Source organism: Lissotriton helveticus, chromosome 1_2 (genome assembly GCF_964261635.1).
Source record: "Lissotriton helveticus chromosome 1_2, aLisHel1.1, whole genome shotgun sequence".
Lineage (NCBI taxonomy): Eukaryota > Metazoa > Chordata > Amphibia > Caudata > Salamandridae > Lissotriton > Lissotriton helveticus.
The window spans coordinates 427,113,344-427,139,005 of NC_136058.1; the positions used below are offsets into that span (position 1 = coordinate 427,113,344).

General features: G+C 47.4%; 1 protein-coding gene and 1 pseudogene across 1 annotated transcript in view; one reads left to right on the forward strand and one right to left on the reverse strand.

Annotated features, from left to right (window-relative positions):
• LOC144807526 (uncharacterized) overlaps window positions 1-25,662 on the reverse strand; it is a 350,873-nt gene that overhangs the window by 246,434 nt on the left and 78,777 nt on the right. The window lies entirely within an intron of this gene.
• LOC144808095 (U4 spliceosomal RNA) lies at window positions 3,662-3,727 on the forward strand (annotated as a pseudogene).

A 25,662-nucleotide genomic window follows, 5' to 3' on the forward strand; every position in this document is an offset into this window, starting at 1 on the left:
CAACAAATCACTTTTCTTTGACACGGCTGAGGAGGCGGCGGAGTGGATGGAGGTGACGCTGACGCCGCCCAGCTCGCAAGACCCTCTTGCGGAGGGACAGCTGAGGGACGACCCGCCGCGCGGGAGGGAGGAGAGGCCTGAAGAGGGTGCAGCACACGAGGAGGTGGAGATAACGAGCGGACCAGACGGCCTGACGGGACTGAGGGGGACACAGGAGAGGGCTCTGCTGACGGAGGCCGCACTGGCTGCACACAACGTGGGCGACGCGGTGGTCCTAGATAGCGCCTCTGATGCCAGGACGGAGGTATCTGGTTCTGCGGACAGCCTGCAACTTTTTCTGAAAATAACTGCACAAGAGGCGAATGAACTTTAACGGGACTTCGGAAGACACCGCTTGGTAATGTATAGCCTGCATGAAAGACCTTGGGCGGGCTAACCGGGGTCGGGGGTACGGACACTCGCTGGGGCACGCCGTAAGGACTCCGGCGAGGCCCAGGCGAGGGAGAGCGGGACCACACCCCCAGGGCGCAGCAATGGTACTGTTTGCTTGTCACCCCAGTTGGGTGCTAGTGTTTGGACCTCATAGTTCTTTGAATGGGGACCTTGATGTTTTGGGGTTGTTAGTAACTGGGGCACACACGGCAGCAATTACTGGGAAGTTGGTAACATGGTTGGATACACTGAACCTAACTGTCGCAAACGGCCATGGGGTCACTTAGCGAATACAAAATGTGCACCTGGAATGTGAGAGGTATGAGCTCAATCCATAAAAGGTATAGGGTGCTTGCGCAACTGAATAGGAGACGTATTGCAGTGGCATACTTACAGGAAACACATCTGAATAGGGATGAAGGTGCGAAACTGCTCAAGAAGTGGAAGGGGCAACTATTTGCTACTACTTATTCTGTGTTCTCCCGGGGAGCGGCGATATGGATTAGGAACTCAGTCCCCTTCAAGGTGATGGAGGAGAGGTTAGACCCTGAGGGCCGGTATGTGCTTGTCAGGGGATTGTTGGATGGCTCCCCTGTTGTGCTTGGCTGTGTGTATGCACCGAATGTGGGACAGGGGGGTTTCTTGACCTCGCTTAACAGAGTGATAGCTGACTGGTCGGAGAATGTGTGGATTATTGGAGGGGACTTTAATGCAGTCCTGGACATATCGCTGGACAGGTCCCACCCGCCACTGCAGGCTACTGAAAGCAGGCGACAGGCGGAAGCGCTTTCTCAGTGGGCGGCGGGTTGGGGGCTAGCAGATATTTGGAGATGCATGCATTTGACGGACAGAGAGTATACCTTCTTTCCCCCCCCCCCCATGGCCTACACACGAGAATAGACCACATGTTTTGCAACATGACATTACTGGGGGAGATGGTAGGCTCAGAACACATGGGTAAGACCTTCTCGGACCACAATCCAGTCGAGGTCACGCTGAGATGGGGCAAGATACCCACGCCGATACCGACGTGGCGTATGTCCCCGGACCTGCTCGAGGACACCGTTTTTAAAGCTACCATGGCGGAACACATCGCACAACATTTACACATAAATGATGGCTCGGCTAGTAGACGCCAAATAGAGTGGGATGCCTTCAAGGTGTATATAAGAGGGGAGGCATTGAACACACGAACAGGTATGAGGCGTATGGTCATGGAGAAGCTTAGTGATGTGGAGGGCCGTCTGGCCATGCTGTAGAGGGAGGCTGCGGGCACGAACTTGCCTTTTACGCCATTGCAGGAGGCACACATTCAACACGCCGAGCTGTTGGAGGAACTGCGTGTCCTGGATTACAGGGAATATACATGTAGACAACATGCCCACGCAGACAAATCCGGACCTCTATTGGCCCGGATATTGCGAGATGCCCCGGACCCTACTCCTGTGTTGGAGGTTATGGATCAATCTGGGAGGCTGGTGGCGACACAGTTCGGTGTAAACGTTGCCTTTCGTGAATATTATGAGTCGTTGTACGGCCCACATCGAAGTATGTCTGATGAGGCATTTGAAGAGTTCATGTCGGGAATCGAGCTGCCGCGCCTAGGTAGGACCCAGAGTGACGACTTGGCACGACCTATATCGGTCGCGGAAATACGACAGGCAATAAAAGCACTCCCAAGGAACAAGACCCCGGGAACCGATGGCCTCCCGGCTGAGTTTTATGGGGCGTATGTAGATTTGCTGGCCCCGCGACTACACGAGGTGTTCAACGAAGCGAAGAAAGCGGGTGGGTTACCGCAGTCTACGCTGCAGGCCCTGATTGTTTCATTGCCTAAGCCGGGTAGGGACAGTTTACGTTTAGCTAACTATAGACCGTTGTCCTTGTTGAACACCGATCACAAGGTACTGAGCAAGGTGTTGGCGACAAGACTGGCGCAATATGTCCCGGGCCTGATCCACCCGGACCAATGTGGTTTCGTGCTTGGCAGAAGCACGGCGATGAACCTGCGGAGGCTTAGCCAACTCATGCTTCACGAGCATTCACCCGTGACAACTGAGGGCTGTATATCGTTGGACCTGCGGCAGGCATTTGATTCCCTTCGTTGGGATTATATGTTTGCGGCGTTGGAACGGTTCGGGGTCCCGGCTGACTTCATTGCTTGGATCCGATTACTATACACCCGCCCCACTGCTAGGGTCCGCACGAACAGATGTATCTCACCTCAATTGGCTATAGCGAGGGGCACGAGGCAAGGTTGCCCACTATCCCGCTGTTGTTTATTATGGCACTGGAACCGCTCCTGTGTAAACTCCGGCTTCAAGCACGGTACAGAGGTATCAAGAGGGGAGGTGTAACACATGTGGTGTCGGCATACGCCAATGACATCATCCTTTACTTGAGGGACTTAAAGGGGGGACTGGATCCCATCCCCGAGCTTTTTGAAGACTTTAGTGCACTCTCGGGCCTTACGATCAGCGAGTCTAAATCCCATGGATACTGTTTTGCTGCTCTGGAGGCAAGTGATCCCTTGTTTTTCCCACCTCACAGCTTCCAAATGGCGGAGACTACTTTCCGCTATCTGGGGATACAGATTTACAGAGGGGCGACAAATATGCTTGAGGGCAATCTGGGTCGGGCTGTGGACCGCACTACCATTGTCAGTGGCGGGCAGGGTGGCCGTCTCTAAGATGGTAGTCCTCCCGAGGCTCCTTTACTACTTTACGAACTTGCCCTTTATGGTCCCAGCTGCGGTATTTCGAACCTTGAATACCATACTAACGGAGCTGGTCTGGGGACGGGGCACACGCCGCATAAGTTTGGCGAAGCTACAGCTACCCACGGCGGCTGGAGGGATGGGAGTTCCTGACTTACTGGCGTATTACTATGCGTGCCAATTACAGTGGCTGGCTATTGGCTAGCGGGACGCAACCTGCACGAAATAGGCATGTCTGAAGAAGACAGGAGAAGGGGTGCCGTCCACACACTGTTGCTGCCCAACGCGGCGATCTGTGGGCAAGCTCCTCCCTTACTCAAGATGGCCATCTCCTGCTGGAGGAGAGCTGTGCGATACACGTCCCCCACCTCCTCCGACGCTCCCACAATACCATTACTGGGGATCCCATTGGGGACGGGAATTTTGTCTACACGGGCGCTCACCACATGGACGGATGCCGGGGTGTCGCAAGTGGGCGATTTTTTCAATGATGGACACATGATGACATTCGATAGCTTTGCGCAGTGGCAGTATCATAGCCAATGAGGTCTAACCGAGGCGCGATTATTGCTTATTGATGATGACATTCAATGACTTTTGCACAGCACACCACACGCCTGGGGGAATGTTCTTACTCCACGGAGGGGTGCGCGGCTACATCACACGGAATTGGGCACCGGCAGGCGACGAACCACTTGTCAACCCATTACACACGATGCTATACCTGATGGGTTCAGGGAGCCATTTAACGAAATGGATTGCGAGTGGTATTCGTGCGGGGAGGGCGATTTCGCTGCAGCCGCTGCGTGAAGTGTGGGGGAGGGATGCAGGCCGAGCGTTTCAAGATAAGGAATGGGAGCATGTTCTTAAATTCCCCAAGAGAGTCTCGAGAAACCCGAATTTAAATTTATACAACTTATGATCTTACACCGCGCGTACCTCACGCCTCACCGCCTGCATTTAATGTTTCCCACCGCGCCAGATTCCTGCCCTCGGTGTGGACTGGCGGATGCAAGGTTAATACACATGCTATGGGATTGCCCGAAATTGGGATATTTTTGGGCTACAATACACACTGCACTACACAGAGTGTCCCCCACCAGACAGTACAACACTATATCCTTTAGCTTGCTGGGACTAGGGACCGCTGAACGTAAAAGAAGTGTGGTCACGAGGTTCATTGACCTCGCACTACTAATGGCCAAGCGTGCTATTACCATGAGGTGGAAATCGAGCAGGCCACCTGATCCAGACGTATGGAAAGCAGAAGTAGTGAGGTGGGGTAAGGCTGAGGGTATGGCATTACAGACCGAAGAGCGCAAAGGCTTGAGAAGGGTTCCTATATCTCTTGAGTGGAATGCTGTGATGATATCCTTTGAAACGGCTGAAGTGGACTCTACCACCGGGAGTGCGTCTGTGGATGACTGAAATGGGTAGAATGCCATGGGAATATCGTTTCCTTGGACTCACGTGCGCTTCTGGATGGCAAGGGACAGTAGCTCATACACAGACACAGGTGCACGAAAGAAGAAAAGAGTAGACATTTGGCCATGGCTGCGTTGTGGCTTATGGGACACAGAGGGCATTGCGACAAACCTTTGGAGAAACTAAGAGACGGATTCGGATTGTACCACCATGGATAGTTGACACAATATGCTTACTTTGATGTGCCTGGGGAGGGATGCTGGGTGGGGGGAGTTGGGCGGGAAAAGTTGGGGTTGGGTGGAAATTTGAAAAGAAGAAAAGGTGATTGGAGCTAATACAGTATACCTGGAATGTGTGCCTTCTTGAGCTGAACTGTACTGTGATGTTTTTGCAATGATATCCTGCAAATAAAAAGAATTTTAAAAAAAAATGACACCCAATGGGAACATTGTCCTATTCCCATAAAAGGCAGCTCAAATACCCTTTTGAATAAATTCACATATTTTACTGACTTTGATCGGTCTAACCCGAGCTCATTTTATTTTAAATTAAATTACAAATCGAATTAGAAAGTGAGACTTACTCAATCAAAAGGGATGGCTAAGAGGTTTACTTAAAAGGGGAGGAGTGCACTTCCACACCTGATCATTCACTCGTATGCAAGAATGCTTAATTGCACGACACGTATAATGTGGAGGCTCCGAATTTAGCTTGCATTATGAATGGAATTCCTGTGCCAGCTATCGTACCAACATTCACACTAATAGCTAACGGTAGCTATTTGCTTTTAAATAATGAAGCTTGCTGCGGGATGTTGGCTGGAATTCCGTACATTGTCACTGTTTCACAGCGAGTAGGGAGGCTTGATATCTCGATTTGGCCTTTCATTCCGCCCCTGAAAGCAGAGTTCAACAAGTTGATCAGAATAAGAGCTTTATTGTCTCAAAAAGAAGTCGCTCTCACTTCTTCTCATGAAACATTTGTTCTTCATGTTACTAAAACGCGTACAGAAGTACACTTGCTTTTAAATATGGATCTCCCACTTCATTTTGGTGCTTTAATCCACACTATCTTTAATGCCTCAACCACTACAGGCCTGGCCCACTTTTTAAAAACTGTTAGCTCCAGCCTTGTGACCTCATTCCAAACTATATTTGGTGTGATACCGGCATTTTTTCATACTATTTTTTCCAGCGTCTTTGGCGGCTTCCCTCTAATTCTCACCTTGGCTGACAGTGTGCTGCTATTGATTTGCTTGCTCCAAAATGGCTGCACTGTCTGTGTCAAGAGACAGCCGACCCAAGCTCACGCAGCTTCATAATCGAAAGCTTGAACACTATGGAGTACTGCCATTGGGCATATTGGGCGTGGTATATGGATTATCATTTCGCTTTTCATACTTTACTTGTGCTGAAAATGCCAGAATGCTGGCTTTGCGCTGCCTTTGTCTTGGTCAGCTTCGTACAGCCCTGTGCCGTGAATGCTTCAGCACTGGCAGCAGGCTCCTGCTCACCTCTCCCATCCTACACTGGCACCACCAGCCTCTATGTCCTGTGAAGAGGTGGTGACTAAGAATAGTACAAAACAAATAAGCACATTTTCCAAAATGCTTTATTATCACTAAAATCAAATTTAATGTTGCCAGGTAGCACCCAAACAAACTGTTTTCTTGTGGAAAATGGCTTTGTTTAGCTTATATAACACTGTTATTTATCGCTGAAACATCAAGTTACCGTTTGATGAGATTAGGAACAGGAATGACTGCCTTGCACGGAGGAAACATCTGGACCATAACAATAAACTAAATAAGTAGAAACGGGTGCCCTGCTGAAACATGAAGCGCTGGGCCCGTGTGGAGAAAAGTAATACGGTGTGGATATAAAAGCAGTAGTCCCCAAAGGAGCATATATACAACTACAGCGTAACCAAACTGTAGTTGGCCGGTCCTCCTGAGAGAAAACCGCAAGTGATGTTACAGGAGTGCCAACCAATCAGAAGCCATCAAAGAAGAATGATGGAGGAGTAAACCAATGGCAAGAAGCCAGGTGGGCTCACACTCCTTGTAAAGATTACAGCAGGTCTTGCAGACAGTGCATGTGCTGATGCTCAACCTATAAAATATTTAAGGGACAGAGTGGGCACACCCAAAAGGAACTCCCCTATACAGGCTGGCCACAACATGGACACCATGCCGTGGCAGCCGTTACAGGACTCTTGGACATGGAGCCAATTGAAATGAAAAGATGATAACAGTTCCTTATGACAAAACTATGGCACACCTGAAGCCATCTTGATTGAATCAAACTGATAAACCTAAAAATATTTCATTTAAAAAGGAACAAAAAGAGGCAGTCCATTTTGTAATAGACATTATGGTTAGTGCCGTAGAAAGCAAAATTAGAAAACCTTTTAAATGAGTTCTCAAATATCTTCTTCTATTTCATTAAAACGTTTTGGCATGCAGACTGAAACATGCACTTTCAACGCCAGCAGCAGATTGCCAGTTAACTCCCTGGTGATCAGCAGCTGTACCACAGTGTTCTAATGAGCAACTAGAGTACTAACTTTCTGAAATTATTCCAAAAGTGTGGCACAGCTGAAATTCACCTTGATGGAATTGAAGTGGAAAACTGAAAGTACTTTCTACTGAGGATACCTCAGTAAGTTATACATTTGCTAGCTAAAGAAAAGCAAAGTTTCGATTCTATTAAGGACAAAGAGGCAACAAATATTCATATTTTTAATCACTTTATTAATCCAGCAGCATTCAAAGAACATCTTAATGAAAAACAGCATTTACTACATTTTCCATTAACCATAAGCGAATCCAAGAAATGCATCGAGCTGCGCAGAGGAAGCAGGGAATCCTAGGAGCAGCATTGAGCAGCGCAGAGGGAGTGGGAAATCCAAGGACTGTAATCAAGCAGCGCAGAGGGGTGAAGGAATTTACCCGTTTAGCACCTCAAGCCTTGAACACAAAATGAAGAGTCGGTCAGACATTAGAGAATACAAACCAATAACTGTTTATTCAAAGTACACTCAGAGCGGAGCCTGGTCTGCCCAGTCGCTAGGAGTGCTGCAGAAGGACTGACATCATCCAGCATAAAGATACATTATGTACATTTCAGAACCAATGAAGGCACGCCCATCATTGAATTTTCCAAGCAGATGTAGCTAAACAGTGAAATACAAGAAGTAAGTTTCAATTCTGAGAGCGGGCACACATTATCTGCTATTCAAGGTCGTTCTGCCCGTCCCTGCCACTAGACAAGTGGGAGAAGGCCTCTATATGGTGTGAAAGGTATGCGCTAATAAGAGCAGCTCCTCATCCATGCACACAAAGCCCTCCACGACACCGGCCCTGCGCACCTCAACAGACGACTCAGCTTCTACACCCCCACCCGCAAGCACCGCTCTGCCGACCTCGCCCACGCCACGGTCTCCCGCATCTGAAGAATGACAGCGGAGGCAGATCCTTCTCCCACCTCGCAGCCAAGACCTGGAACACCCTCCCCACCAACCTCCGGCAGACCCAAGACCCACTGGCCTTCAGAAGACTACTCAAGACGTGGTTATTAAATCAGTAGCAACTCCCCCCCCCAGCGCCTTGAGACCCTCACGGGTATGAAGTGCGCTTCACAAGTGTCCTGATTGATTGATTGATTAGTGAAGCAAAACTCAACCCTGGAGCAATGCAACTCAGAAAAGGACATTTCTCAGAAATAGCAAAGAATTAGTTTCAATCATGATTCTTCAAAATGGTGCCCAAGTAGAAAATGGCCACAAATGCTAACTTACATATAATAATACATAAACAAAATCATTTCTATTGTAACAGGGGGTTGGGTATCCAAGGAGGGGCATGGAGTAGTGCAGAGGGAGTAGGGAATCCAAAGAGCTGCTCGAGTAGAAAATCCAAGGAGTGGCATCGAGCAGGGCAGAGGGTGTAGGGGATCCAATGAGCTGCATCGAGCAGCGCAGAGGGAGTAGGAATTCCATTAGTTATTGTTGGGGTGCACCTCGCTTGCAGCACTCCACACTGTTCACACTTTACTATTGCACGTTGTACCAAATTCTGTCTCATGGCTGGTGGCTTTGACTGTGCCTTGCCATACAACAATAATAGTAATGAACAATAAGAAAAGAAAATTCCCACTGTGCAACTTTAGTTAGATATTATAGCTCTCCTGCGTCTCAAGGATATCTTCATGTATACTGCAACAAATAGACAAAAGATAGTGATTAAAATCAAATATGTATCTACATATTTCAAATAAAAAAGATGTCCACCTAATAACTATTTCAGTCCTTCTGTCAGTAATGATTAACCAAGATGTACCGCTAGTTCTTCATCAAGGTTAAGGCCTGTCGGATGAAGGGTGTTGTACCTGATAATCAATTTTGATTCTAATCTTCTTAGTTCTAATATTCTGTTGCCGCCCCATCCTCGAATTGGAACACTATCAAGCACACTGGATTTCAGCAGGTTACAAATCTGGTTAGGGAAGTTTTTCAAATGTCTGGCAATGGGGTATTGTTGATCTTCATTGTGAATAGCTTGCATATGTTCTAATACTCTTTTTTGGCCTCATGGACAGTACTCCTGATATAGAATTAATTGCACGGACATTTGAGAGCATATATTGCAAATTCTGTATTGCAAGTAAAATGTTTTAGGATTTTGTGTGCTGCTAGTTTTTCGGATAGTTTAATGGTCTTGCAATTATCACTAAACTTATATGCCTTGCATTTTCTACAACTGAAAAATCCTTTGATGTCAGTCTTATCCCTTTCCAGATTAAGTAAACAGTGACTCAACATGTCTTTTAGGAATCTCACTTTTTTGAAAGTGATGGCTGGCTTGTCTCCAACAGGTTTTACTAAATCTGGGTCTGTTTTTAAAACTTCCCAGTATTTTCTTAAACTATGTTTCACCTGCCAGGCGTGGTTGTTAAAAGATGGAATGAATCTATTTTGCTTGTCCTTATCCTCATCTGTCTTTTTCTTTGGTACTAGCAATTCATTATGTTTGAGTTTTTCAACCTTCTTACTGGCTTGTCTAATGGTTTTCTTAGCATACCCTCTCTCAGCAAATCTTTGCATCATATGCACCTTTTCTTTCTGAAATCCCTAGTCAGTGCTACAGTTTTTTTTCGAATGTAATAGCTCTCCGTAAGGGATGCTTTGGATTAGAAAGATAGGGCGGCAGCTGTCCGTGTGCAGTAGACTATTGCCTGCTGTTTCTTTTCCTACCTCCTCCAATTTCAGAACTAGAAACTCAATGGTAGTTTTGTTGATGTTGCTACTAAATGATAGGTTTAGGGACTTATCATTGAGTATGTTGACAAATTCGTAAGCTTGATTCTGGGTACCCTTCCAGATAAAAAAGATGTCATCTATGTATCTGACCCAGAGGACGACGTGGTCTTCAAAGTGTCTGATGTTACTGACAACTTGCTTCTCCCATCAGCCCAGGTACAACCCAGCAAAGCTGAGGGCAAAGCAAGTTCCCATCACCGTTCCCTGGGTTTGTCTGTACAGTATTTTATTGAAAATGAAGAAATTGTTTATTAGTCAAATGTGTATCATATCTAAAATCATCTCAGTATGCAGCAGATATGAGAACGATCTTCCCTCAAGGAAGTATCGACAAGGCTCGGGCTGAGCAAATTGGAAAAGATGGTATACAATATAGATGTATCTAAACCTTGGTCCTGAACAAGGTGGAGATGTAAATTGAAGATGTCCGTCAAAACGTGGATTGACGTTTTTTAAATTGTCCATTGTTGCCTGACTTCACAGGACAAATGTAAACAATGTATAATGTCTTGTACTCAAAGAAGAGTTTTTGTCTTTTTGTGTGAGATTTAATTTTGAAGCTCCTTTTTGAGTGCTGTGATAGATATCTATGTACACAGATGTACAACCTTAATTGAAAATGTGGATTGTTTTGAGATTGATTAAAGAAAAACCTTTTTGCAGTCTCAGAGGTGACAAGTGTGGTATTGATTATTTACACATCGTGCAATATGATTGTACTAATGTGGAACAGAAACAGCATTCATGTTCATTCTTACCTATATATAAGGTGTTGAGTTTTTGTGTATTTTTTGAGTATTCATTGGCACTCTGTTACCTAACCTTTCTCACTCCCTCTTTGGTTAACTTCAAGCAAACCCTTGGACTGTCCTCTGTCACACTCAGTAAAGAGTCTGTCCTCCTTGGGTCTCCGAAGTCATGCCCTGAGTGCAGTTTGTCTTGTCCCTGACATACTTCATGTAGAGCCCGGCCTCTTCTTTCTACACCGGTCTCAGAGCCTGGCATCTCTCATGTGCCACTGGGCGTGTGCAGTCCGTCTTGTCCCTTACATACTTCATGTAGAGCCCGGCCTCTTCTTTCTACACCGGTCTCAGAGCCTGGCATCTCTCATGTGCAACTGGGCGTGTGCAGCCGCTGTCACATGTAGAGCCCGGCCTCTTCTTTCCACACAGGGCTCAGAGCCTGGCATCTCTCATGTGCCACTGGGCGTATGCAGCCGCTGTCACATTTGGAGCCCGGCCTCTTCTTTCCCCACAGGGCTCAGGGCCTGGCATCTCTCATGTGCCACTGGGTGTGTGCAGCCGCTGTCACATTTGGAGCCCGGCCTCTTCTTTCCACACAGGGCTCAGAGCCTGGCATCTCTCATGTGCCACTGGGCGTATGCAGCCGCTGTCACATTTGGAGCCCGGCCTCTTCTTTCCCCACAGGGCTCAGGGCCTGGCATCTCTCATGTGCCACTGGGTGTGTGCAGCCGCTGTCACATTTGGAGCCCGGCCTCTTCTTTCCACACAGGGCTCAGAGCCTGGCATCTCTCATGTGCCACTGGGCGTATGCAGCCGCTGTCACATTTGAAGCCCGGCCTCTTCTTTCCACACAGGGCTCGGAGCCTGGCGTCTCTCATGTGCCACTGGGCATGTGCAGCAGCTGTCACATTTGGAGCCCGGCCTCTTCTTTCCACACAGGGCTCGGAGCCTGGCATCTCTCATGTGCCACTGGGCGTGTGCAGTCTGTCTCGTCCCTGACATACTTCATGTAGAGCCCGCCTCTTCTTTCCACACAGGGCTCAGAGCCTGGCATCTCTCATGTGCCACCGGGCGTGTGCAGTTTGTCTTGTCCCAGACATGCTTCATGTAGAGCCTGGCCTCTTCTTTCCACACAGGGCTCGGAGCCTGGCATCTCTCATGTGCCACAGGGTGTGTGCAGCAGCTGTCGCATTTGGTGCAGGGCCTGTTCTCTCTCACAGGGCTCAGAGCCTGGCATCTCTCATGTGCCACTGGGTGTGTGCAGCAGCTGTCGCATTTGGTGCAGGGCCTGTTCTCTCTCACAGGCTTGTTTATGAGAGCCCTGCGTCACTTTTGCACCACGTAACGGGGTACATGCATGACGCAGTGCTCTCAATCGACTTAAGAAGCCACACAAAGCCTCCCTGCGTAGTTTTAAGTGACCTCAGAAATCATGAGTAACGCAATGCAGTGCAGATCACTATGCCGCCTTAATCTGTGCCCGAGAGGCTTTTTTTGGTTGTTGCGGTGGGTTTTCCCACGTAACACGCACAGAATTTGACGCTGCCCCAGATTAACAAAATCATGTAAACCTGGGGAGCTGCCAAGTGTGTACGCCTCCTAAGGTGAGGCGTACTGAAAAGACATTCTGCAGGAGACATACAAAGAGAAAAACACCTCTTAGCATTGTTTGTGTTCAGGAAAGTGCCCCTGCACAAAAACAACCTTGCGTGCAGCGGAGGTACCCTTGCGTTGGGGCTGGGCTGCCAAAACGGCGCCAGTGCAGGAAGAAAAGACATGAATGCACCGTATTGCCTTGCTGCACTGCCCTATGCCAAAATCCCATAAATGAGCCCCTGGTTGTCGGACCTGTCACACTGAGTTCAAATCCTCACTTCTCTGGGTTCCCTGTCACACTTAATGACGTCTCCTGGCTTCCACTTCTGTTTGCGTTGATCTGTTTCCATAACCATGCTTGTCCCTCATTAACAAGGACTGTATTCCACTCACAGCAGTAACCTCCCTGGAATTCTTACACGTGCAATCCTGAGTGGCTCCGTATCTTGAATTACTAGCCCCGCAAAATCTTGACCCACTAATTACGGGTCTGAAAACCCCAGACGTGAGTCCCGTGCTCTCCATGCCACTGGAATCAAGCTATCCTGGCTGAAGAGGGGGGAAACCCGAAACCGGTTCTAGGATGCCTGTTTCCAGTCTAGGGAGGATCTGGCTTGGCAGTTCGCGCTGGACTGTTCCCATTGGGTGAAGGGTCAAGACTGATTTGCATATGGCTGGGTCCAAACTGGAATGGCATGGTGACCAAAAAAACAAAGGATTTAGGACCCAGATCTCTGTACTGGGGTGAATGTATGACATTGTTCTGCATTCTGCCCATCAATAGTTCTTTTTGCAGGTACAGCTGGAGCAGAGGAAGCGGAGCTGGAGTACACAGAGCAGGGACCCCCAATATTGGGTTTGAGCCCCACCACTATTCAGGAGGGTCGTGGCCTCCTCCCGCAGGTTAAACAAACATAGAAAAGAGTCAGCTAGGGTTGAGCTTAGGAGAAGCCACCTGAAAAAGTTTATGAGCAATGGGTGGAGGGTTCAAGGTGCAATAAAGAAGCAAATGAGGGGAAACATAGCGAAATATAAAGTATGTTCTTGTAAAGGACCGATCTGGGAGCATGAATAATTCTTAGCTATCCTGCGAGATCGACGAATGGAGACAACACTACTGCGGCATTTACGCCCGCCATTTAGAGCACCCGAAAGGACCCTAATGATCCAGACAATCTACTTTCCCAATACCCTATAATATGCCCTGATGAAGCCCCAGGCTGGATGGCCGTGTAAGGGGTGAACGACGTGTTGGCTGTCAGTTTTGCTCTCTAACTCACTCTCACGGATAGAGTGACAACACTCATGGCATCAGCCGAGAAGAATTTAAGAGAGCTTCTTCGAATGGTGCACTTGCCTTTGTTAAGTGTCCGCTTGGCACCTTGCAAAGCTTGGCAGACTTTAAGAAGGGGGCAGCATCAAGATCTTGAGAGGTGAAAAGAACTGCTACATAGTACCAGAACAGAGCTTTTACCTGTCTGCAGCAAGGCACACATGTCTGCACTAAGCCCCTGCGTAGGTCCTCCTCCTGCAGGCAGTGATGGGAGTACAACTGAATACACCTGGTATGCTGATCTCCTGTCAAGTGCCATACTGGCTGCAGCACACTCCCTCTAACACCTCACAACATGCACATGCCACTTAACGCACCCGTACATCTCTAGACGCATGGGTGCGCAAAGCTCATGGCATGAGAAGGACATTCTTGCATCTCTGAATCAGATGACAAGAGGTAAAATTAATCACTCGCAGTAAAGGAAGCCAATGGCTGGAGTGGGCTGACCCACTGCCCGATGCTGAAGCAAAATGTGAATGACACAACAACAGACCAATGGATGAAACCCCTTGAATAGTATAAGGAAGGCAGCTTTTTGTATGGTCACCCCCAGGATTTTTTGACCGATGGTTTTTAGACTCTAAGAGAGAACTGAGGCCTGCTAGCCAGACCTCCGCGTCAGTGCCGTGACCTCAAAACTTGTACGTTACATTGGCTTTACCCACTTGGTATCGGCTACCTTACCCATCAGTCCCTTGTATGTGGTACACTGGTAACAGGGCATGTAAGTTAGAAGGTCACCCCAAGTACTGCAGCACTGGTTGCACCACCCTGGGTGTGATAAATGTCAAAGGAGTCTCCCAGCTACTCACTGCAGACTGGAAGAGCAGTTTCAAACTGCTTGCCCGATGTTCCCATTTAAAGCCATGGCAAAGTCAAGTGTGCCCTTGAAACATGCGTAAGTTACCCCTATAGCAGGTCTATCGAGCCCTAAGGCAGGGCGCAGCATATTTTACATGTTCTTCAAGGAAAAATCTGCAACTGTTGTTTTTATTGTGGAAAGACTTGGCCGCCCCATTGGCGAGTACAGGGTTACATGCTGACACCTCAGCTGTGCTAAATCCTGAATGGTGTAACCAAAGTTGATACAACAAAGTATCAAACAACTCTTGCATTAAGCCCCACTTGATTCTGAAGCTTAAATAAATGTAATAATTTACAGTGTACAACAAGTCTAAAGTTGCCACTTTGTAACCTTCTGTCTGCTATGCCTTTAGCAGTTAGCTTGCGTCTGAGACAGTTTTCTGCCCTCCCGGGGAGCCATGTTAACGACTTCCAAGAAAGGAGACAATAGGGTCCTGCACTGGAGAGAGGTGTTACCTCCCTCCTACAGGAAGCCATGCGGGATTTGACCCAAAATGTGACCTTCAAAGCTGAAGCTGCCTTTGAAGAGCAAAGGGGAACACTTGGCAGAGGGGCAGCTCGATTGTTTAGGCAGAATAGCTGACACCCGGAAGGAGAGGGGAAAACGGTTGTAATTTTTCAGGACATGTAGCCCCCTCATTAGCCACTCCTCTGGGTTTGGGGCTAGAGAGCTTTGGAGACTGAGAGAGGGGGTTCTGCTATCTTTGGAGCATGCGGAATCCTGGGATGCCCACATGCCACACTTCCCAATAAGTGGTTATCAGGAAAGAGGGTACCTGGTAGCCCAATGGCTACAAGCTGCACCATACCCTGAGGGCACTTTTCTGTACATAAATAGAGCCCACCTGGCACCCAGATCTCATCTGGACTGAAGGAAGGACCGAAGAAGGACTGCCGTGCTGCACCGTGGAAACGACAAAGAGAGACTGCACTAAAATGGGGTGCACATACTGAACCTGGTGGCAGGCGAAGGAAAGGGACTGTACCTGCTGTTTCCAGAGGCCAGCCAAAACCAAGAGACTCCAAGGGGCAGGTAGCTGTCCTCCTGTTCACAGAGCAGGGCTACAGCAACTGAGAAGCCTGCTAGGGGAATCCATATTTAAGGGTCTTTGGACCCGAAGTAAAAGGAGCAAGGAAAACAGCCTTAGATCTGTCCTCAAGATATGATTTAAGCCAGGACAGAGCTTTCCCTTGAGTTCTAATCTTCAACAGCTGTAGGCTAGAATACGAGACCGTGTCAAACGCTGATGACAAATCCAATTCTACAACCGTAGCCGATGCACCCTGAACCAGATTAGACTTGATAATTTCAGAGATCTCCAGTAAGGCCAACTCTGTACTGTACCCTGTACACTGCGTTTCATGGAAAAGGGAGTTTGATTCCATAAAAAGGGAAAGCTGTCTATTAGCCACCTTTTCCAGCATTTTGGCTACTGTGGGAAGAATTGAAATAGGTCTGAATTTGCTAAGAGTTTTGGGGTCAGCATTAGTTTTGTTAACAGTGGTACCTGGAGGGACTGTTTTCACCCCTTCAGAACAAACAGCAGACTTCTGTGAGGCGTTCAGCAGTTTGTTCAAAATGTGGTTAACAAACAGCAAAGCTGATTTCAGGATTTCAGGGAGGATTTCATGGAGGCAACTGTCTCGGGGCAAGCCAAACTTGCAGATGGAAGAACATATAGGTCTAGATTTTTCATATATTACTTAATCAGGTTGTCACCCTATTTAGGGACTCACATTTCTGACAGAAGAGTGACACAGGGCCCGATTCACAGAACGAACTTAATTCTGGGAGTTTTTAAGGACCAGTTAAAGGTGAATTGCTAAATTACCTTTCTTGCTGATTATGGACCACACACGTGTCCTAACCACATCTGTTAGATTGATCCAAATGTTTTAAGAGAGGAAAGCGCTTTAATCCTGTGGGCTCGATTCACAGAACTAACTTAAGACAAAATCCTAAACTTACTACTTTTGGTATTCACAGAACGTACTTACTACTTTTGGTGGGATAGAGCCATGTCTTCAACTTCTTCCTGAGCTGCAGCAAGTTCTCCATCTGCCTGAGTTCAGTTGGGAGTTTATTCCAGGCCAGTGCCGCTGCAATACTAAAGGCCCTTCCTCCTGATTTAGCTCTTTTAAATCTAGACACTCTTACCAGCTTAGCTGATGAGGAGCGGAAGATGCGCTAGGCAGCGTACTTTAAAACGGCTGCTTAGAAACATGTTGTGTTTGGTGTCAAACACCTTGGAATCCTACCTCCCGCGGGAAGGCATGATTCCTCCCTTCTAGAGGGACTTATGTGAAACACCGGTACACCCGATACCCGCTTTTTCGACCTGGGCATCACAAAATAGATGATGCCAGGCACAGACACAAGTCTGCCCTCCTGCTGCTGAGCCAAGCCTGACAATAGGTTTCCTGTCACGGGCGGTGTGACCACCTCCCAGAGAGACCTTAGTGTATTGGGGCTGAGTGGATGCACTCTTAGAGTGCCAGAAAGTCTGCACTGGGGGCACATTTGGTGTCCCTGTGCATAGTCCAGCTCAAACCGGTTGCAGGAGCCATTTGCTCCTGCACTGGTGTGAAACTGGACAAAGGACATGGGTGTAGCCACCCCTCTGTCCTTACCCTCCCCTAGGAGGGTCCCTAGAGTTAGTTCAATGCCTTCCCTGGGTATAAAGTGGGAAACCTGACTACAGGACTTTGGATTTTACCTGGACTAAACTCTGCAAGCAGAAACCAAGTACTTCAATGGTCTACACTTCGCTGGAAGATAGAAGAAACTCCCTTGGAGTAAAGGAGTTACCCCCCTGCATCAGCAGGCACCTAAAAGCATCTGACTGGTTTGCATCTCCCGAGCTCCTGAGCACTCCGCAGATTTCTGCAACACAGGAGGTGGGTTCCCGAGCATCTCTGAGGTCGATCTGCTCTCAAAAACAAATGGAACAAGGCCCAAAATCCATTATATAGTACAATTAGCATAAAAGCCAATGTACCATGTCAAAAGTCTTCTATACATATAGCAAAAGTAGGGCAGTTGGGCTGTGGAAATCGTGCATATGTGAGAGTATAATGTGGAGGTTCCGGAGACAATTATGAGCGCTCTTATTAGGCTTAAAGCCATTTTGATCATCATGCAGTAGTGTTCGGACGACATTATGTAATCTCAAGGCTATTACGTTTGTACAGGCTTTAGTTTCGATATTATTAATTACTGAAATTGAATTATAGAAGGCACCGAGTTGTGGGCACTTATGCGGCTTCAGAGTAACTGAAATAACCACCCCTCACAAGAAGTCAGAAAGCATGCAATTCACAAAGACTCTTTGAAACATCAACTTTAAATGCAGAAGAACCAGAAAGGCACATTTCTTGAAAAATTTAATAGTACACCCCTTGGGACCTGGGTCCTCCCTTGACAGTGCCCACACTGAAAGATCTCTTATGATGGGATTTTGAAGTTTAGCAGGAGGGGGATGTTAAAAAAATATAATATTTCGTAGTAATGGGTGAATGCCTCTGTAATATCTGTACTTGACCCTCAGTGGATACAATCAAAGGGACAATTCTTGACATATGGCCTTTGTTTGGAAGCCAGTACGAAAATTCCCAGCCTGGTCACCCACTTCATACTATGTGAATATAACTAACCTGTCCATCCAGTAATATCAATCTTCTGCTTTAGTGTGGTTCTCGGATGTTAAAGGAGTTGAGCTGCTTTGGTATGGTTTGGATTCACCTCCCTCTTTTCTACCTGAATAATTTGGTCTTCTGGGTCAGTATTCTCCCTCTTCCAATTTTCGAGCTTACGCGTAAACTGAGCCATGGTATTTCCTCTAGTCACTACCTTGAATGCTTCCCAAGCTGCAACTGCTGAGGAGACTGAACCCGCAATAATGCAAAAATAATCTATGATCTTATCCCGCAGATGTTTCACAAGAGTATCATCTAACATTCAAACACCATTTACCCTGCAACTCCCATTGTCAATGTCAGGAGGTTTATAGGACCGGTGAATGATCGGAGAACCCACTGGAGAGAATGACATGTTTACCTTTGTCGTCTACATGAACTATCTGTACTGAAAATGGGAAGGACCTACAGAGGCAAATGGAGAATGGCAACCACTCTGAACCACTGAGTACATACTGCATGATAGACATAGGTGTCTGTGTACTACCCAAGAACACGCACTGTGTACCTAGTAAATGAGTCTCTTGAAGTTATGTTATGTTATGTTATAATTTTGTTGAGCGCGCAGCTGCCCCAGCTAAGGGGCGTCCCGGCGCTGTCCGTCTAATTGTACAAAGTAGCTGAAACAGAACAAGAAAGCAGAGTCCCTAAGTCAGTGGAAAAAGGAAGGTCTTAATGGCTTTTCGAAAAATCAGTATGTCCTCTATACCACGAATGAAAACTGGCAAAGAATTCCACAATTTAGCCGCCAAGAGCCGAAATGAACGGCCCCCGGTAGGGCAAAGTTTAGTCCTTGGTATAGCTACCAGATGTTGACCCGAGGAACGCAAACTATGTTGGGGGATGTATGGGGTTAGAAGAGGGCAAAGTAGCTCAGGGCTGGTACCTTTTAAAATTTTAAATGCCATACAAAGAGTCTTAAACTGGATTCTTACCTCAATCGGTAGCCAGTGTAAGGCTCTAATAGTGGCTCTGGCTGAACATCTACGTGGGAGTCCCACTAGTGCACGGGCTGCCGAGTTTTGGACTCGTTGGAGCCGTAAAATCTCGGCTTTATTTGTACCTAAAAGTAGAACACTCGCATAGTCCAGGCGCGATAAAATCGTAGCCTGGACAATGAGCTGCCGGACTGGCGCATTAAAGAACTTCAGGATAGGGTGGAGACCTCTCAACAAGCCCACACAAGTCGCTGCCACCTTCTTCGTGTGGGTCTGAAAGTTGAGACCCGCATCCAACCAAACTCCCAAGTTCTTAACCACTGGCTTAGATGTTGGCATGGAGCCTAGCGAGGCAGGCCACCAATGCTCATTCCAGAGGGAGATGTTTACAGTAACAGGATATCCGGGGTGTGATGATCAACAAACAACATAACTGCCCCGTTCCAATTTTAGTTTTCAAACCATTATCAGTCCATGACTTTATACAATATCCCATCTCACTGTCTGACAACAATTCGTTAGTCATTAGAATCAAAGTGATCCTGTACAACTTGCGGGAGCATGTGCCTGGTAACCCAAGCAAAATGAAACCTTAAAGAATCTAAACTAAAACCCATCCCCCTAACACACCCACCCTATATTTCTATCCTAGAAATAAGAGTCACCCCAAATCATATGTAATGCTCACATGTGAAACTCAATGGCAAAAAGTGAAAATAGAAACAAGCAAAAGGATTGATGCACTTTGAATGAAGAGTCCCTTTTCTTTTCTCTTTCAGGGGCTTTGTATTGTGCAGAAAAGCTGAACATGAAGTCAGTCCTTTCATAATGGTCCCTGTTGCCACATGCATGTTATATCCCCTGAACCCCTGGGTATGATGAAGACTGTCTGCAGCAGGAGCAACTTCTACCCCAATGACTTAAGGGGTGCTAGATTCTTTGATGCCTCATCGGTTTTCGTAGTGTTCTTTGCGGGATGAATATATTTCATCAGACGCCCTTTGAATCCCCTGGATGTGTCAGCTGAAAACATTTCAATACTTCAAGTCCATTTGTAACACTAAGAGCATCTGTGAGAAAGTGCCTCGTTTGACATGGTTATCCCCTGTTTTTTGCTGCCTGGTTTTGATGTGGTTTCAATTGTAGTGCACAGGGTCTCCTGTGCCAGTGCCGCTGACCCAAGTGATCTCAACAACTACAGGACTGTCTCCAATCTCCCATTCCTAGGAAAACTACTAGAAAAATATGTTCTCGGTCAACTCACCCATCACATGGACATCAAAGATCTCCTCGACCCCCACCAATCGGGCTTCAGAAAAGGATGCTGCACAGAGACTGCCATCCTAAATGTCATTGATGACATCCATAAATCACTGGACATGGATCGCTGTTGTCAACTCATACTCCTCGACCTTTCAGCGGCCTTTGATATGGTTGAACACAATCTACTCATCAACGTACTCAGAGAAAGGGTAGGAGCAGAAGGGGTGGTCTCACAATGGTTCAACTCCTTCCTGCAAAACCGATCCCACAGAATAAAAATCAGAGACTTCACGTCCCATCTACACACTATAACCAGAGGCGTCCCCAAGGTTCAGTTCTCAAACCCGCACTGTTCAACATCTACAGGGAGCCACTCACCATCATCCTCAAAAAAGCCAACATACCCTTCCACCTCTACGCCAATGACACCCAGATCTACCTCGAAGAGAAGGAATGTGTTCCTCCTTGCTTTTGTATGTAGTACATTGCTCTCATATTGTCCATCGTCCAGTCAGCCTTGTTGAGAAGATGTACTTGGAACTAGAAATATTGCCAGTGGTTCTAGGTGATTGATGTGGAGCGCTTTTTGTTGAGTGGTCCACTTGCCCATAATTGTGTAATTTAGGAGATGGGCTCCCCAGCCGGTGAGTGATGCGTCTGTTGTTAGCACTATTTGTGAAACTGGCTCTAGGAACGGCCGTCCTTTGGAAAGGTTTTGTGTGTTCCACCACTGCAGAGAGCGATGTGTTTGGCTGTCTACCAACATCAGATTTGTAAGTTGTCCCTGAGCCTGATTCCACTGACATGCCAAACATGCTTGTAAAGGGCGTATCTCAGTGGCGTAGCTAGGAGGGGTGAGGGGGGCAGACCGCCCCAGGCGGCACTATTTTGGGGCAGCGGCCGCGCGGCTCTGGTGGCCCGTTGCTGTAGCCTTTATAATTTATTTGGGGATACTCAAGTGTCATTACAATATTGTCAGTGTCCCCAAAAAAAAATAACAGCCGCTGCAATGGGCCGCCAGTACCGCGCGGCCCCAGTGTGAAGTGCAAGCAGCACACCTACTTGTAAATGCTGCCTGCAGTGCATGTACGGTGCGCAACGTACCGCCTTTGTGGATCCCGTGACCTCCCGAGGGCCGTCAATCTTGTAGCGCACGAAAGCGCTACCAATAACGGCCCTGGACACAATGTTTGGCCAGCCCTCGCGCTGAAATTGCAGTGCCAAGGGAAGGACAACGCTGTAATCCTGGTACTGCCTGCAAATTAATGGGATAAGTAAAGTGGCACGTCTGCCTTGTGTTGACTGCAGCGTGGTAAATCTGCAAAGAAGCTGCAGCCCAGGAACAGATGCGGGCACGGCGGCACAGGTGCTGCGCCATGCTGCCTCCGCCTGCCCGCGGTGCGTGTGTCACTAGCGGAAGCGGTAATAAAGAGGGAAAGAGAAGCAGAGACAGCAGCAACCCACCCGCAGCTCCAGCCATCTCCCCAGCCCACTGGGCCGCGAGGTCTCCTACATCAAGTACCAACTCTGTGAAGTAAGTGAGCGGCGGTCATTTTTACTGACGCACTTCTGGCATGATGGTGAACTATATTATTTTTACTTGGAGCGCCATGCACACACTTACTCAGCATTGTTAATAGCAAGCGGTATCGCATGCTGGACGACACCGGGGTCGGAGTGCTCAGCTGACCGCTATTAATTATAATACTGCTCAGTACTGTCACGTAAGTGAGAGGCCTGAGTGAGCGGCAGTTTTTGTCTTAAAGCAGTGCACTTCTGTGGTACAATTTGTTTTGGTAAAATTTGCTAATTCATAAGTTATACAAAAAATGATGTATGTTGGGTCGAGTGGGGCAAATCCATAGTTGTACAGGAAAGCACAAAGCCACAGAATCATATATTTCCAGTGGCCCTGCCCTTGACTCACATTTTACTTAGTGCTTCTCGAAAGGTAGTCATTATCTCTAGAAGGATTCAAACCTTCAGAATCTGAACAAAGGTTCGGCTCTTCGACTGACCTGCAGAAACTCCGCACCCTACCCCAGGCGCACCTCGAAACCCTGAGTGGTGATTAGCCCCGCTCTTAATTGAATACAGCATTGAACAGCTGAACGGTGGACAGGAGCGTTCCAAGAAGTTTCTGTATTGCAGCTCATATGCACCTTTTAAACAAACTTGATGCATTCGAGCAACGCGCTATTTTTCTGAAATACACAGAATCTGTGCAGAATATGGTTTATGAGGCAAACACAATAAATCGCTAATCTGTTGTATTCACCCCTTCAAAGCTCATGACGAGCTCAGCTCATCATGAGTTACGCCTGTCGTACGCTCATGACGAGCTGAGCTGGTCATGTAACGCGGCTTTTCGCAAACGTTAGCGCACAGCGGGAAAACCTGCAGCGCGCATAGGGTTAAAGCAAACACAAATGTTTGCTAACTTTATCTGCTGCGCAGTAAAGGCTGACTGGCAGCTGTGAGGTCCGTGTTGGGGCCTCTCACATCCTGTTTGAGTCCTCGGCCCGAGTGTCCCATGTGGGATAGAGCGGCCTAAGCGATGTTCCTGCGCATGATTGCCAAGGAGGAGCCCGAGGCCCAGCAGTCAATGTTACTCACCTCGTTAAACAGTACAATAAGGTTACAAGGGCACTAAGTTAGTGAATAGTGCTCCGTCTCTGGTGCTTTGTAGCGTTTCTTTAAGGATCTTCTTAGAGTTTCTCATCAAATGGGTATCATTTCTGATATTTATGTTTCACTCGTCTTCATTGCTTGATTTTGTTTGCAAGGAAGTGTCACTCGTAGTCGTTCATATGTCACTCATAATTACACAGAAATGATGAAAATGTCACACTAATCTGAAACCTTGGCAGCTACGAGAGTACTGCTAATCGGTATCCGTGGAGCACGGTGCGTCTACTCGGGGTTCAACAGGTCGGTGTAACATTCTGCCGGAAACGAGCCCTTAGCCTGACAAACTTCGCCACCACAGAGCGGCCCCCTCAACCTTGATTGCGGGGACTCAACCTAGAAAAATCATATATACCACGGCCCATTCTAAAGTCCCACCAGGCACGTCTGTGCGTAGATTGTTTTATATGAATGCACGTATTTAATCCTGTAGCTTCAATTTTTAAAAAATATTTATGCTGCTTGTTAACTCAAAGTAGAATGATTTTTTTCTGTGTTAGACATATTAGGTGTGTATACGTGAATTTGATATACGTGAATGTGATATACGCACTTATTACCCAAAGCCACATCCTCCCACGTCCCCCTGTCAGTCAGCACATTATGTATTGGGGTATAGTTGCCAAATGAAGTGGCTGCTAGGGAGGTTGGTGTCCTCAATCAACAGGACCACTCATATTCCAAATCTAGCACTCCTCGGACTCCAGAATTGTGACCCTTCAGTTGCTCTGTAGTCTGTGCATGGCATTTCTCCATAACCATTTTGCTGAAAGTTGCTGGCTTGTGGCAGTGGTTATGGCCCTGTGTAGATGTCCAGCTATTCTTGCAATGGGCCCATTCCTGCATCTTCTTCCCAAGTGCCCAAGGATCCTGACTGTGAGTGTGAATGTTCCTTGTAAAACAGAAATGCGTGTGTAGTCGGGTATTCAGTCCACCCTGCATTTCTGTTTAAAGCCTGCAGCATAACAAGTGTTGAAAGACCCCTAAATCCAACACCCCACCTTCAGATCCAGATACACGCAAGTAAGTGCAAAAGTAGTCTGTCTCGAGTGACAGTCACGACATACGCTGACGAGAGTACCTGTCTGTGAACACGTGGCATTGCGGCTGTTTGGAAAGAGCTCAAATAATAAACCAGGAGATAAGAATCACTAAACTCCATGCTGCGCTCTCTGTCCCACATGGGACCTGGGCCCAGATTATTAACAGGATGTGAGAGGCCCTAACACAAATCTCAGTTGCCTCAGGCCTATACCATAAATTCATTAGAGTCAGCTGACTCACGGACTCCAGCCGCCACAGTGAGCATGTGAGTGTTAGCATGATTTCTTGGCAAGGCTCGGGAGAGCCTGTGTGACACACATAGCGGTCACAGTCAGGCAGGCTGACAAATATTTTTAAAGTATTTATTTTAAATCACACCAGTATAATTAAGCGAGTGGCCCCGGGGTGCTGTACGCAGCCCTCTACAACTGCGAGTTCAGGTAGTTAACACTTACTTGCACTAGTTAATAGACCAATCTAAAACTAGCATTCCAATGATACATGTGAGAAATATTTGTGCCTGAAATTTGACAGTGAGGTGAGATTCAAAATTCCTCACACAATCACAGGACTGTGGATGCCATGGGCAGCAAACTGAGGGATAGCCCCGGGCGCCACAAACTCTAGCTACGCCTGTGGCGCATCTGAAGTCTTGCGTGAGGTACGATGAAAATGCAAGAGGCCATCATCCCTATTAGCTGCATAAACACTTGTGCTTAGAGAGAGTGTTGAGGCTGAAACTGGGTGATGAGGGTTTGCATGCTGGCTATCCTGGCTGGATTAGGGTATGCTAGAGCTTTGCAAGTGTTTATTGTAGCTCCTAGATACTGATGTACGTAGGAGGGCTGAAGGTGTGACTTGCTGTAGTTTAGTGTGATCCCTAAGTAGTGTGATCCCCAAGGCTGTATGACTTGGCTTTTATGAGCCAGTTGTCCAGGTATGGAAATGCGTGGATTTGCTGCCTTCTTAAGTGCGCTGCTACTACTGCAAGGCACTTTGTGAACACCCTGAGTGCTGTGGTCACCCCAAATGGATGGACCTTGAACTGATAATGCTGGCCGTCCACTGTGAATCTTAGGTATTTCCTGTGCGCAGGGTGAATGGGAATTTGGAAGTAGGAGTCCTTGAGATCTAGTGTGGCAAGGAAGTTGCCTCTTTGAAGCAGTGGAAGGATCTGCCGAAGAGTGATCATGTGAAAATGATCTGATTGAACGTAGAAATTGAGAGGTCTGAGGTCCAGTATTGGTCTTAGAGTCCCGTCTTTTTTGGGGATTAGGAAATACAGGGAGTAAACCCCTGTTCCTTGATGTTGTATGGGAACTGGTTATATTGCGTGCTATTGAAGCAGTGAAAGAACTTCTTGTTTGAGGAGTGTTAGATGTTCCCCGGACATTGTTCGCTGTTTGGGTGGTAAGTTGAGGGGAGTAGCAGAAAGTTCCAGGCAGTAACCATACTGGATAATATGTCTTACCCACTTGTCCATAGTGATGGAATACCAGACAGGTAGGAACTGTGATAGCCTCCCTCCGACCGGAGTGGAATGGGCTGGAGGGAAGTCACTGCTTACTAGCGGGGGAGTTGTGAGTGTTGTTGTTACCTCGA